At 36.4% G+C, this 15,573-nt stretch overlaps 1 long non-coding RNA gene across 1 annotated transcript in view; it reads left to right on the plus strand.

Moving 5' to 3' along the window:
- Positions 1-7,940: 7,940 nt before the first annotated feature.
- LOC149916857 (uncharacterized) overlaps positions 7,941-15,573 on the plus strand; it is a 30,351-nt gene continuing 22,718 nt past the window's right edge. The window contains exons 1-2 of the long non-coding RNA XR_016468959.1: positions 7,941-7,981; positions 9,241-9,275. This is a non-coding gene — a long non-coding RNA (uncharacterized LOC149916857). The remainder of the gene's footprint in view (positions 7,982-9,240; positions 9,276-15,573) is intronic.

Below are 15,573 nucleotides of genomic sequence, written 5' to 3' on the forward strand. Positions count from 1 at the left end.
TTTCCTTAACACCTGCAGTTACCTTTGCTTTTTCCACATTAAGTGACTGGAAGAAGGAGGAGCTCACATCAGCTGAGTGCCTGAGAGACAGTCAAGACCTGACATATGACCAGGACTCCCATTATTTCTGGGCTAACATACGTAAAATCTGTTGCAGACTTCTCTCTAATGAGTTTTACAGCCACTGTTAGTGGTCTTAGAAGCTCAGAGGGGCAGTGCTGCTCAGCAGTGTAACAGCGCTGGTTGTACCACAGCATCAACTTGGCGAGGAACTGCTCACTGAGGACACTGCATGCTTTGTTTTATTGCAGAAACGCATGTATACTTCCAGGGAGTTGAGGTGTTTGGTTTTGGTTGTTGTTGTTTTTCATTTTTTAAACAAAAAAATGGGGGTAGGATGGGAAACCTTAATTTCAAAATCCTTACGTGAACTGTGGCTACATAGAGTATATTGTGCTACGTTTATAAAATGTGCAGTCTTGCAGTGCAGGAGAAGATGTGTAGAGAGCCAGTGTTTTCATCTGTGCTGTTACAGTCTAGCCAGCAGTGCTGAATTCTGAAGACAGGCAAGCAGAACACAGCCAGGCTTATCAGTGCTGGGCATTGGGAAAGATCTGCATACCTTCCATGTCATGTTTCCTTACTGTTACTCCACAGTTGTAAAATAAGTGCCATTTAATCAACACAGTTTAGTGTCTTCATTTTCAAAGCTGCTGTTAAAATGGAGTGGTAGAATGAGCTGATGTGACCATTGTAGATCTAAGCAAGTGATTACAGTCTTTTTGCTCATGTCATATTTCTGAGCTTCGTGTTGAAGAGAGTAGAGTCTGAGATAACTGATTTTGCATATTCAGTAGCACATTTGCAAGTGTAAGAAAACTTGAGATTGGAGAAGGTATAATTATTTATAGGTTTTGTCTGCTGTTTGGACTATGAGAAAGCAGCTTGAATTGGACTATACTTCATAGTTTTTCTGCCAATATAAATATTTTGGAATATTCAACTTTTTTGAGCTTGATACAGTTTAAAGTGGCTTAGGTATTAAACTAAACATAGTCATATGCAGTAAGTTCTTTCTAAATAATGCTAACTTTTTTATCAATCAAGGAATCATCAGCATATTCCCTATTATGCCCCCTTTTTTATTTATTAAAAAACGTGAAGAACACATACAAATAGTGTGTGTTCAGTAAATAGTATTAATGTTGTTCTAAGATTTCACTCCTGAAGACCATTGGTATGTATTATATTACTAGTATTTACTATCATCTTGCACTGCATCAGTTGAATCTTTGGTATTTTGAGATAGTATTAAGCTTCCCTTTGACCAGACAATTAAGCAAAAAATTCTAGTCACTTGTCCTGGTTTTGGTTGGGATAGATTTACCGTTACAGCACCACTTCATATGTGTAACCATGAGGACAAAGTGTGAAATTATAGACATAAATTGCAGATAATGCTGGAGTAGAAGTAGTTTCCTGTGACTTACGCCTGCATATGATTAGTATGAAACCACAGTCAAGCATAATTAATGAGTAACATTAGAGTAATTCTTTACCAGGATATGAGGCTGAATGTTCCCATTTTGCCCTGCATTTCCTTGGAAACTGGCATAGAAAACAGCTTTCTCTCTTAGGAGCAGTCTTTCCTCCTTGGGGATGGACAGTACAGCTAAGTAATTCAAGTATTTCCATGGACAGGAATAGTGAAGGCAAGTCAGACTGACTGCCTAGGACACCAGACAGGATGTGGACAAACAGCCATAGGCCAGCACCCACTTTGTCCACTCTGAAGCTGGGCTAAAGATTGCTTGCACATGGGGCTGCCTGTGCTCCTCACTGTACCCACTCCTTTCACTTCTCCAGTAATAACAGGAAAGAGGCTCTCCTTCTGTCCTGTTCCCATTCTTTCCTTTTTCCAAGCAGCAGTAGTTCAATCTCATTCATAGTTAGTAGTGTGAGAAGCTTTGAGCTTGCTCTGTCCTGGAAAATGGACCCACAAGGCATCTGGAGTCTTTCTGTATTGTCAGTAGCAGCTCTCTTTGCCAGTGCATGTGCTTTCTCTATGAAGAATAGGGACTTCACTGATAAGGGAGAAATTTCCTTTGTTTAACTCTTGTTCCTCTACACAGTAAACTGGTGACTGGATGCATGTTAATAAATTGCAGTCATAATGGTATTTTATTTTCTGCCAGCTTCTAAGTCCAGTGTTGATAAATGCTCCATAGTACTCCGCAGACTACTATGGTCAGCTGTCCCCATTTTTTCTGTGTGTTGTGACAGTAGTGGTTTCTTGAGTTACTTCTAGATCCTGAGTGTCTTCCAGAGTGTGGTTGGTTTGTCCTGATCTGAAGGGCCTATTGGAAAGAGCAGTAGAGCAGCAAGAATTTGAGACCAAGTCAGCCAGCCTATTTTCTGTCAGCACTGACAAAAGGTGAATGAAAACTGGATTTAGCTCCTGGCACTGTCTTACTTCCATGTCACACTGTCCATGAGACTCTGAATGCCTGGGTTCAAACACAGCTTTTTGGACAGCTGCAAATCACTCAAAATGTATTAAAATAGGAATTTATTTCATTTTTTTCATTATTTCCCATATTTAACTCAACAATGAAGATTAATTTTTTTTTTTTGAAATACTTTTAGCCTGGAAATCATTGAAGTCATTCTCTTTGTATGGTATTAGAATTTCTCTTCCATGTCCATGTATAGCTACGTTGTACCAGCAGGATTTAGTATAGGAGATTCTGAACTGATATTTGTACTCAGAAGATGGACTGGCTATTTATAAGCATGAGCTGGGATCACTTTCACCTTGTCAGTACCAGTACAAATATTTCCTTCGAACTTTCATCTTTGCTTACCTCGGAGAACTCTCAGTCTCATTGATTTTAACTTTGCTTGAGTTCAAATTGTGTTCTTCTGATTCCTCAGTAATTTGCAGTATATCCCTGTTAATAGTGCTAGCATTCAGGATCGTTTTCTTCTTTCTGATCCAAAATGGTACTATTGACTTCTCCATTGAAAAGAATAAGTCTGTCTGGGAACTCTCTCACAGACAGAAATTGATATGCTGCTGCCTATACTGTCCTTTTCTTTGCTGCTCAGATATGTTCTTTTTCATGAAATGCAGCCACAGAAGTCATTCTTATTTTGTGGCAAAACTGGTAAGCTTGTCCCCAGTAATAAAAGGATTTAAGAGGATTTCTGTTTCTCTTTCTTCTGCTCTGATTACAGCTATAAGCTTCGATTTTCTTTTTTTTTTTCCCCTCATACTTCTTGGCTCTTAATAGAATGATGCAATGTGACCAATTTGTTCTTTTATGTTATGCAGCAACAAGTGAAAACTACTTTTGGAGCAGATAGTGGCTTTCCCAGCAACCTAGTTAAAATTGGAATGAGAATTTTCACTCAGAGACAGAACCTGGTAGCCTAGACAGAAGGAAGGCAGTATATTTGATGGAAGATATGAAGGAACTGTAGTGTTTTAGCAAACAAGATTGAGAATTTAATCTTTCTTCAAAGGAAGTTGATGAGAGTTGCATTTTTCCTCTTTGGTGTTGGTTGTGGAAGATGCTCTTATTATAAATGAAATTCTGGCACTAGAGGAATATGTCCCAAGGTATTCCTTGTCGTTGATTGGAGAGTTTGAGACACCATTAGGGTGTGTTCTTGGCTAAGAGAAGATAAATAGATCTTTGTGTTAACGTTGCGTCTTCCTGTAATTTAACTTTGAATGCACTCAACAGAATGTCTTCATGCTTTCAGAACTGTTACTGCTGCTGAATTACAAAGAAGCATTTTTAAAAGCAGGTGTCCATGTAATGTGAGCACATGTAATTATTTACTGTAGATGGTTATGTGGCGTTTATCACCTCATAAACTGACTTGCTAAAGTAGTGAATGTCATTATGCCCATTTCACAGATAAGGAATCTGTATTTGGATATATAACAATATATGACAGTGCAGCTTCAGAGTTAAGTGGCTGATCAGTCACACGGCAGGTTAATGAAGAAGGTGGAAAAGGCTAAACTCAAAGATAGTGCTTCCTTCCAAAACAGTATATTTGTAAGCAGAGGTTCTTAACAGATTGAACAGATTGTGATTAAGGTAGAATGTTCTTGTTATGTTGTTCTGTTGTTTATTTATTTATATTTTAGAATGACCAAAAAAAATGCACTAGTTACCAAATGGCAAGTAAAAATGATATTAAAAATCTTCTATTCCCTGGATCTTTGATACTGCAATAATAAGAATAATATAGACACAGAGATACCATCCTGTATTTAGAGAGCATTCCTAAAACTTGTGATTAACTGTGGCTTCTGTGTTTTTTTGTGGAACGCAGCTCCTTGTTTTGTGTGTTGAAATTTAAGGGTTTTCGAATAATTTTCAAGATTTTGTGCCTGTTGAGGAACAACTGGAAAATCTGAGCAGGGAGTGTTGATAAAACAAGGGAAATGTAGTCAGTTTTAAAAATAAACTATGTAATTACCTTTATGGCCTATATATCTGAATGCTTCAAGTTAGCCAAAGTCTTGAATCTTACTTGGAAGATTTCTTGGAAGAGTTTCAAGTAAGTGTTGTGTACACCAAGTTATAGTCATCACCTTGCATTCAGCAGGTATGTGCCTGACAAATGGTACAGAAGACAAATAGGGCATTCCTGCCTTTTCCCATGTCATGTGTGACTTACAGCTTTATATACCAACCAAGCAAAATCTTGCAGCACATTCACTGATGTGTAGACAGTCACAGCAAATCACACCGTGGATGTCTTTGCAGAGCCTGGACAGAAGCCCTTGATCAGCTATACTGCTTGTTCTACAGTAATTGCAGTGTCTGAGTGTTTTTCAGGGATATACACAAGCAGAGCACGATACTGTAATCCATAGATAACACAGCCATTGTCATGGTATGAATGCTTAAGCCCTGCGTTTAAAAAGTAAGTGATTTGTAGTGTGGGGGATTTTTAGCTCTTAAAAAATTAATAATCATATTGTGGATTGATCGAAGTCAAGGATCAAAACCTGAATATCAGAATTGGAAATGCAGACATATCAGTTATGAAAATGCATGTGAGTAAATAAATGATACACATTCAATGGCTGCTTTAAAAGACATATGAAGGGAATAGCATCTCTGCTGTAGGCATACCTGGCTGCCCATAAGACTTCTTCTGGAAATTAGAATGAAGAAACAATACAAAATACATTGTTAGATCAGGATGCAATGAAGGAAAAGTGTTTGCTGTTTCTTTTTCTTCCTCATAATACTAGTAGATAAGGGAAATTATAGATATGATGAAAGATGGACAAGCATGGGTTTGTTGTGTTGATGGTTTTGTTTTTGTGATTGTGGTGGAGTTTTTTGGTGTGATTTTTCTCCTCTTTTTTTTCTTTTTCTTTTTTTTTTTTTTTTTGAGGTTATTGAAAAGAGTAAGAGTACAAAAAGTCATGTATTGGCGGAGTCAAAGTGGATTGCAAAGAACAGTGCACACAGAAGAAAAGCAGCAAAAAAGATGCTGCTTGCTTTTTTATTATTTTTATTTTTTTTTCCACTAAAAAGTTTGAGAGAGAAGAAAAGATCCTTTATATGAGAAGAAAAGAAGTAAAGATATTTGCAGTTTCTGGGTCAGCAGAAAAGTGTCTCCTTGACCTTCCAGGTGGAGGAACTGCAACCTAGAGGGAGAAACTTTGTATTGCATAGTCCAATGACTTGTGGACTGTGGGAATCCTACAGACTATGAGATTAAGTAGAAGCCCTCTAAGGAGATTGTTTGATTTTTCCATTTGCAGATAATTCGTTTCTAGCTGCTGATTTTAAAAATTGGGAAGTCCAGCAGTTACTTGGCTTCTTGATTAATTGCAGCAGCAAGAATTAAGTGGGAGATAGCTCACAGCCTCATTCTTCTGAACTGCTTGCTTCCAATCCACTTGTGTGGTTGAGTTAGTTGATTAGGATAGTAGCCTCCTCTTTTGAGTGCGCAGTAATCCTCACTGTAGATGTATGGCACAGGAAGGATGTGATTTATCCTATAGTCACAATTTTGCACTTCAAGGAAGCTGTGACCTTCTGTTATTCTATTTTCAGTTTCAATTGGTCAGCAGATTAAAAGGCTAAATTTGAGCCATGGGAAAGTTGAGAAAACAAGATATCCTTGAGTTCAAACTGAGCATGAAGATACTGAAATGCCTACTGAAATTAAAAGAATATATGCTGACCAAGCTAAAGATCTACTAGTATAGCCATTTCTTGGAAACTTCATCTTTGTAGCTTTTTTTGCCTGCTCAGATCCTTACACTGCAGTGGTAGATTTAAGTGAAATAATTATAACACCTGCTGGGGATGGGAAACTAGTTCTAAAAGACTGTTTCTTTCTACATTTAAGATGGCTACTACTTTTACTAGATCAGAAAGGCATATCTTTTTACAGGGATGCTTGTGAAAATGTGACACAAAAAGACTTAAAACTAAACAAGACTATAAAGCAGAAAAGGCCCCCTAAAAATCAATGAGGAAATTATTATTTTTTGTACTGACAACACAGACTGAACAGAATGTGATTCTATGCATGGTGCAGGGATGATTAGTACTGCTCATTGTGCTGAACATCAGCTATTTTGCATTATGATACAGTTTGTGCACTTGCTTGCCTTCTTGTCAGGGTCCTGACTGAAGGTCATCTTTGCTTAGCTTTTGAAAACAATCTGTTCCAACTAAGTGAACCTTCTCATCCAGATTCAATGTCAGAACAGAGTATTTTGACAACAGCAAGATTTTGTACTACTACCTCAAAAGGAAAATACATGTCAGGCTTTCTTTTGCTGTTTTGGGGACAATATTATTTCAATATAAGTGTTCTTGAACTAGACTACATAGTGTATGTCCAGCTTCTTGGCTGATTGGCTATTGAGGTACTTTTTCCCTTTTAATTGTCACTGTACAGTTAGCAGAGACAGTCTTTCCCTACTACAGATACAGTATGAGAGCTACAATAACAAGGAGCACTTCACTGTATGTACATCTTAGGCACTCACATCCACTGGGCAGATATATTAAGTTCAAGAAAGTAGAAATCTTCATATCAAACAGGTTTTTTAAGCTACTTTTTATTTTTCAGAATATAATTATTTACCACAACTATTTGTTGCTGTTAACGAAGATTTTCTAGCCCAGTTTTTTGTCCAGATACCGTAGAGTTCGCAACAGTATAGATTTAGCACTGCAAGGATAATTGGGGCATGGTTATCCTAGCTTTTATGTCTTCTTATTTGGGAACTTAGGAACCAGAATATACAAGCATACCTATGCTGAATTCCAGCTGCCAAGAAAATGCATGTTATGTACATGTGCCTTACAGACTTGTACAATAGGATTCACATAGAGTACAACATCTTGAAGCATCAGAGTTATTGCAGGATAAGTAATTGCTTCATCTTCAGCTGCATCCAGATGCCCAGCCCACAGTCTTGGCCAGGAGTTTGCTCTTTCACCAGAGCCTGGTGAGAAGAATTAAATTTTTGCAGAACAAGTGTTACCATAACTAGCCATGTTTTTCTCACTTGAAAAAAGATTAATCTGTTCTGCATGTGGCTGCAGCCTGAGATCGTTAAGAAATAGAAACTAGTACAGAATGTCACAACTCACTTATGCCATTCCAGAAAGATCTTATTACACTGGTGCTCAGAGTTCTGCTCTGTTTGCCAGTAACTTTTTGAGTAAAGTTGTTGGTTTTAACTTTCCTACACCACACTGTTTGCATGGGAACAGTTAGGTCACAGCCTGAACCAGTGATTGAACACCTGGTGAGGGGGCGTAGCCAGCTTGGCACAGGTGTGTGTGAACAGTTCATCTGTGTGACCCAGGGTTCATCCCTCCTAACCTCATTTAAGGGCTGGCACCTGCAAGAGAAGGATCTCAACTTGGAGACTGCCTCACGTGGAGAGTATTGGGTGAGCCTTGTTCCTTAGAAAGTGGTAAGAGATTCCTCTTTTATTACTGGATTATAATGTCTGTCTTTCTTGAGTGATCTAGAACTGGTTTAAAGCAGCTATATCTGCTGTTTCCTGTCCTTACGCTATTGCTGTTAGGATTAGTGGGTGTTGTAGCTCAGAGGTACTGTCTGTGGAAGGACGACAGTTGTAGTTTAACCACTTTCTTTGGGAAAGGAGTGGGGAAAAAACTTCAAGAAAGTGGTCTGTCATAAATATTTTGACAGGTCTGTTTGTTCCTTATGGCCTTCTACAAGGCATGGAAGCACTCTGCTTTCAACCATCCTGACATTGTGGCTGTTATCTGCATATAATGGATGATGAGAGTGAATTTATCTACGCTATTTGTTACTGAGTCATCTTTCCCCAGGATGTGCCTTGTTAATCTGCCTTGTGGCATATTCTTTCCCTATCTGTGGGAGCCCAAATGTGTTGTGTTTAGTCAGTTTTTTTTTTTTTCCCCATGTTAAGAATACTGGCAAACTCTAACAAACACACAGCTTTTTTTTAAAAAAAAAAAAAAAAAAACAAGTGTAAGGTTTTACAAAACAGAAAAGTGACATAGTAGTGTAAGGGAATTATGAATACTGCTCTGGAACACTCTAAAAAAGTCTTTGTTTCCTGAAACTTGAAATAAATAACAGGGGTCACAGGTAGAGGATTTTGGCTCTTTTCAAAGACAAAAAAAATTTTGTGGTCTGGCATCTGAAGAGCAGGCAAGTAACTTCACAGAGGAAGAAGTTAACATTATAATATCCCTACCGCTCAGCTGTAATTTAGCAGTTTCCTTAAAACCATTATCCTCTTACAAAATATACTCCCTTGAATTTTTGGTAAGTGCAACAACTTGTCTATTTCTAGGACCTGTGACACAGGTGGAGAGAAGGTAGAAAAATTTCTCCTCAGGTCCCTTAGCACTGCAGGTTCTTTCAAAACACCATATGGTTAACAGATAAATGGGATAGGATTCAAGGTGTGGCCCTGATTACTTAATTATGTTTTTTGATCCTCGTGTTAGATTTGGATTCGTCACCACCAGTTTTCATATTTTTATCCTCATGACCTTAGATAATCTGTATGTGCTCTGTCCTCATCACATTTATGTTTTTGTAGTTTAATTTGTTGTGTGTATAACAAAGCACAAGATGTATGCTAATGCTAACTGTGCAAAGAAATAGTTTATCCTAGTAAACACATTTGCTTACTTGAAACCTGTTTTAAGTGATATTTATTTTTTATAATAGGGTCAATGCATCTTGTCCTTCTGTTGAAGAATTAGGTATGTTTAATTGTCATTCACTTGAAATATTGTTTTGACATAAAGTAGATTTAATATTAACTGAATTATAAAATTTGTGTTTATCATACTGAATGTTTATGGTCTGAGGTACGTATCCTTTTTCTACATAACTGAGGAGGTGCTATTAAATGTTGGGTCACCTTTGATAGGTGCTATTATCAATTATATCCTTAATTATTATTATCTGTCAATATATGCATTATGAATAAGTTAGGATTGAAAGGTTATGTTTCTGAGTCATTAAATTAAAGTTGCGTGTACACGGAAGTGTTTGTAAAATTGTCTATGATTGTGTATTTCTTCCAAAACAATCTGAATAGATAAAGGAGCAAAGTAGTGGTTAGTTTAATAATAAAAAGTGGAGTTATCTTAAAAAATCCTTTGTGAATAAACATTCCACAATACACGTTATAGAGTATGAATAGAAAGAAAAAAAAAGAAATAGAGAAAAAATAGAAAGAAAAAAAAAATAGAAAGAAAAAAAAAAAACATCATTTGTACATCTGAAGATATATCTTCACAATTATGAATCTGAGGGAGACATAAAGAATAGATTCAGATCAAAAGTACCAGGCAGAAGTACAGGGTTTTTTTTCCTTCCATAATTTCAAAAGTTATGCTACTGGCAATGTTTGTGCATGTTGTCTGAATATTTATGCTAGTAAGGAAGAGACAGGCAAGATCAAAAGCTAAAGGGTAAAGTCCACCTAAGCTCTGTTAAGACCACCTGTCTGAAAGCCAAGGTTCATTGAGGACTGAAAGATAAGCAAATTTCAGCTTTCCATCTTTACCTGAGGAAATTCCTCAGGAAGTTCAGATAATCCTTCTGTTTAGAGTTGTCCCTTTTAAAATGTAAATTGAATTCTTACTGAAATTTGCCCATCATGAAGTAGGAATGGGTCCTTTTCACCACTTTATGCTGTTTAAAAGAGAAATCTTTACTTTCTGGTGAAGCAAAATATGTTTGTTGGAATCTTATCCTGTGACAAAGAGTCTCTGTGCTGGTGACTTGCTGCAAAGCTGTCCAAATACTATCATTTTTCAGTCATGCCTACCTTTGGTAGGAGCTGGTATTCAGACAAAGTCACTGTCCATGTTGTATGTCAGTGAATTAGCTTGTAAGCTTTGGATACATTGTGTGTTTGACCAGTCCTTTACGCTGTGCAAATGTCTGTGGTTATAGGCTGGAAGAATACCACAGATAACCCATGAAATGCGTCTGATTCACAGCTCCTTTATAGCTGTTGAGAAGTGTTTGTTTGGAAGCCGTTGTATGATGCTGTCAATCCAGACAATTCATACATCTGAAGTATACTGGTGTTATTAAATGGTTCACTAAAATTCTTGACACTATAAGGAAAGGCAGCACTATTTTTTCAATGCTTAATGATAATTGAATTATTAGTCTTGAGTTTACCATACTGAGCATTTAAAATCATCTTGTTTCTCTACAATTACTTCAAGTAGAAGAAAGAAACTATTAAATGGTTTGTCGATTTAAATAAGTGGAATTGTATTCCACAATTAATATTATCTGTCAAGGTCATCTTTACAAGTATGGAGACTTTAGTATTAATATGCATGTTAAGTTATATATAAATTGAAATGCATGAGTAATAGGTGATTCTCAGTATTTATGATTCAAATAATGCAATTTAAAAAAAAAAACAAACAACAAACATAACTGTGTGGCTCTTACTAAGTTATCTATCAGAAGGAAAATAAAGTTTTTGTAACTAGAAGATATTAGAAAGTATTAACACTTAAGTGTTTTAAAATAGCCAAGTGGACTCGTGTAAGTACATTCAAATTAAAATATTTCAGCAATAACTGAATATATCATTTCCCCTGCCAGATGGCATTAACAGAACCCAACTAATGTGAAGATGATTTGTTTAAAGCATCTGAAGTGATTGCACTGCAGATACCTGATTATTTCTGAAGCATGTCAGCATTCTGTATAATTCTAGTGACTGTGACCATATGAAACCAAAATACTCATCTGAGAAAATGCAATATAATTACATTAAAGATATTGATGAGTAAATAGGGAATTATATACAATGGCCCTGCTAACTGTATTTCTCTCTAACCTGAACCTTTTTTCACTTCTATAGCAGACTATACCAGACAGTTGTTTTTTTTTTTTTAAACTTACTCAAGGGAACCTGCTTTAACAGGGAAGCTGGACTCGGTGGTCTCCAGAGGTTCTTTCCAATTCTGTGAAGATAGTGTTTGTAAGAGTTAAATCTATTTAAAAAATTATACTAGAACTTTATCCTTCACAGTTTGACTGTGTCCACTTCAAACATTCCTTTGCAGTAGTCCCTTATGCAAGCAAGTTTCTTTAACTTTGTTGTCTTGCTCCAGTGCCCTTAAACACAGACCTCTAAAGCAGATCCTTGTAGCCTAATGATCAGTCATTAGTAAAGTTCTTACTATGTGAGAAATGACTCCAAACCGAAATATAAGTAATAATGAGAATATGTATCATAATTTTTTAAATTGTACTGAATGCAAATCTCTAAGACTAGTGGTTTCTGAAGAAGTTAGTGTCCTATCCCATATTTTAGGTTGATATTTTTTATGGGCTGTACATACTAAAATTTAAGCCTAAAAAAGCAACAGATTCATGGAAGATTGTTTAGCTGATAGCAGAGGGATGATACACCTTTCTTTTGGCAGTTACAGTAGCTGAATGAGACTTCTGCATGTAATTCAAATTTTCATTCAAAGAAAAAAAAAACTAAGGTAAAGAAGAGCATACTTATGGTCTTCTACATTTTTCAGGCCATGTCATTTTTGGCAAACATAGTGACAAGCAGAAGAGACTAACATCAGTTGCAGTACTACATTATAAATTATTAATTAGGATAAGCTGTGTGTGTACATACATGTTGAAATTGTATTTGGTTACATCAGTACAGGAGACCCTGGATACCTGAGTGTATTGTTGGAAATCTGAATTTGTATTTGTGATATGCCGCATCAGTTGAAATACTGTGCTGCATTGGAAAGAGCTTTCAAGAATTTAGCTGTCATTTTTGTCCAATTTTGTGATGTGCTATCAATGCTGCATGAACTACTTGGAGCTAAATGACATCTCCATGTTAGGAAGGCAACCCATTTTCTTCTGTTTTGCTTATGTACCTGTGAACAACTCTAGTTCTGAATTTTCTTTTTGTCTTCCCATGAACATTAATGTAATGAGTACTTTGAAAAGATCAGACTGCATGACTGAATTGTCAGATAGCTCTAGTATTTCAGTAGCTCATTTTTTTTTGTACTTTTTTTCCACAGATGTTTTCAACTGTTTTCTTTATCACTGCTATATTTTGCTTAACAAAATACTTGAGGAGAGGCAAAAATTCTATTTCCTCCATTTTACCCCTCACTGGTTAAAAACAAACAAAACCTTACCTCAATACTTTCCAATGCATATGCTGCATTGTCAAAGGCATAATTTCAGGACTTCTTTCACTTCATGAGCTGATTTTTAGAAGAGGAGCTGGTAATGCAGAAATAACAGACTTACAAGGAGATGCATTATGTTCTTAGATTCTGCCGTACTCAAGCTAGTCTAGTCTTGGTAACTGCACCTTATGATTACCTCATCTATCTCATGACATTTCATGTCAGATCTGAAAGTACAGCTACTGTAAGTTTTTTTTTTTGCTTGCTAGCATTAACCTTAGAACCAAAGATGACAGACTGCATAACCTCTTACGTACTTTGGAGCCCTTGTTACACCAGTTCTCTGTCTATGCACAAGCAGTTCATTTTCCTTAGCAGCACTAGACACAGCTTTAATATTCTTGAGTGATTACGGCTAGTGAGATAAGACACAAAAGACTCTTCTAAAGTGACATTGTCAAGTGCATTTTAGTACTTTAAAAATATGTTCATAGAAGGACATGTACATAAAAGAATGAAAAGACAAAGTCAGAAGCAATCAATTATAAAGATTATGAAAAATCTTGAGCACATGCTGTATTTCAAGTAACCTATTATGCGTTTGAAAACTTAATTCATAGTCAACAATAATGGACTATGATGTGTGGAATATAAAAAAAAAAAAAATCACGTTTTATAGGTAAATCAATGAGATTTTTTTGACAGTTTCATAAAGAAAGATAGTGGTTAAAATTTTGTGAGAAGATGCCTAAAAAATATTTCAGTTCAATTGGGAAATGGGGAAGACACAGATGTTTGAAAAATAATATATTAAAAAGGATTATGCCTTTTCTATAATCCTATTAAAACATTGCCAGAACAGTCTGCACATTTACATATCCTTAACATGAAAAGTGCCTTGAAATTCATTTAACTCATGATCTATCTTGGTACTCCAATCCCCTCCTCAAATTTTTGTATTATATTTTAGGAATTTGTTCTACTCATGAGAAGAGATTTCTCCTAACTGGAGTTGTGAATGTGTCTACTATGCATTATAGTTTTAAAATAGTTCTGTGAACATTGGATGTTAGGCACTGTTTTCAGGTTGTTTGCAGCAAGTATATTATTGATTATTATGCATTCTAAATCTGCTTTTGAAGTGCTTGATAGCTCAACCAAGAGCACAGTTGTGTTGTTTGCCTCTCTAGTGGTGTAAGAGCAGTACTTCAGAAAATTGGTTGGTTATGCTTGTTTGCCTGTTAATTCCTAAAGGTACTATTGATTTTATATAACTTCCTAGAAATATTAAAGTGTGTATAAAAGTGCTTGAAATATATAATAACATGGAATATTCAAGCATGTCTATAAATATTTTTTTCTGTTGTGAATCAGTTCCAAAATTGTGTGAAGCCAGTAGGAAGACTCAAGTGGACATTTGGACGAGGGCCTATCTGTCTAACTACATTATGTCAACCTTCATAAAAGCTTAATCCACAGACAGAAATTCAATAATATTTTTATATCTGTTCAATACTGTTATTGATTCTTTTCTCTATTTTTTTTCAACACATTATTCTCCTTTACTTGGGTACTGCCAAGGAGAGGGTCTGATTATTTGATTTGACAAGCAGAGACTTAAAGTCTCTGGTGGACTTCTTGATTTACTGTCAGTACACTTTTCTACTGGCATGGTAGAAATCTTGTCTTAGTGATCTTCCTCCTAATTTTTAAATTATTTAAATTGATTGAAGCAACGTCCAGTTATAAAACACATCAATATAAAACAAATATTGGATGGAGAAGATGGTAATGTAGCAGCTTTGGACAAAGATAATTTGAGTTCATTATACTGCTTATAATAATGAATTTGTTTATGCATATATGAACATCTCCTGTATATGTCTAAAAAGGACACTGAATTACTATTTTGATATAAGTCCTCGTGTATGAAGTACATGGCTCTTCAAAAGAATTTAAAAAGTCTTCAGCCAATCTGCTCACTCAAGCTGGGTTTAATCTAAGGGCTAGTAAGTTCTTGACTTCAAAAACAAATGAAAACTGTGGTCCCTTCAAATCTGAGTTTCTTTTTCTTTATTTCAAGTGTTGGTCTAGGTTACTGTTTTTTTTTCTTTGGCTGTATGGAAAGTAGATTGTGAAAAGGTCACTGGTGAATTTAGTTGATTATTATCGGGTTATCATCTTTATGTAATTCATCTTCATGGTGATCTGTCACAAGTGGTCTGGCATTGTTTTTGATTTGTGCTTGGTGCAGAATACAGACAGTTTGATCACAGAATCATGGAACAGCTGATGTTAGAAGGGACCTTTGGAAGTCCCTGATCAAGCAGGGGCACACTCAGAGCAGATTGCTGAGGCCCATGTACAGGTGACTTTCAAAGATACTTAAAGAGAAGGCTTTCTGGCAACCTGTGCCAATGGTCTGTGATCTACACAGCACAGTGTTTCCTGATGGTCAGAGGGAAACTCCTTTGTTCTGGTTTGTGCTTGTTGCTGCTTGTCCTGGTATTAGGCACCACTGGGAAAGGCCTGGGTCCATCTTTTTTACATCCTCCTTGCAGGTAATTGCAGACATTGATCAGGTCTCCCTGAATCTCTTCATCTCCAGGCTGAGCAGTCCCAGGTCCTCACAGGAGAGATGCTCCAGTTCCTCAGTGATCTTTGTAGCCTAGCCCTCTGTTGGACTCTTCAAGTGTAACTATGTATCTCTTGCACTGGAGAATCCATTACAGATGTGACCTCACCAATCTTAAGTAGAGCAGAAGGGTCACCTCTCCTTCAGCCTGCTGCTTGACTTATCTTATTTCCAAGGATCAAACATAGAAACCCGTCTTTATGATCGAGGCTAAGCAGAACATCTGTA

This window comes from Phasianus colchicus, chromosome 9, assembly GCF_987193195.1.
Source record: "Phasianus colchicus chromosome 9, bPhaCol1.hap1.1, whole genome shotgun sequence".
Lineage (NCBI taxonomy): Eukaryota > Metazoa > Chordata > Aves > Galliformes > Phasianidae > Phasianus > Phasianus colchicus.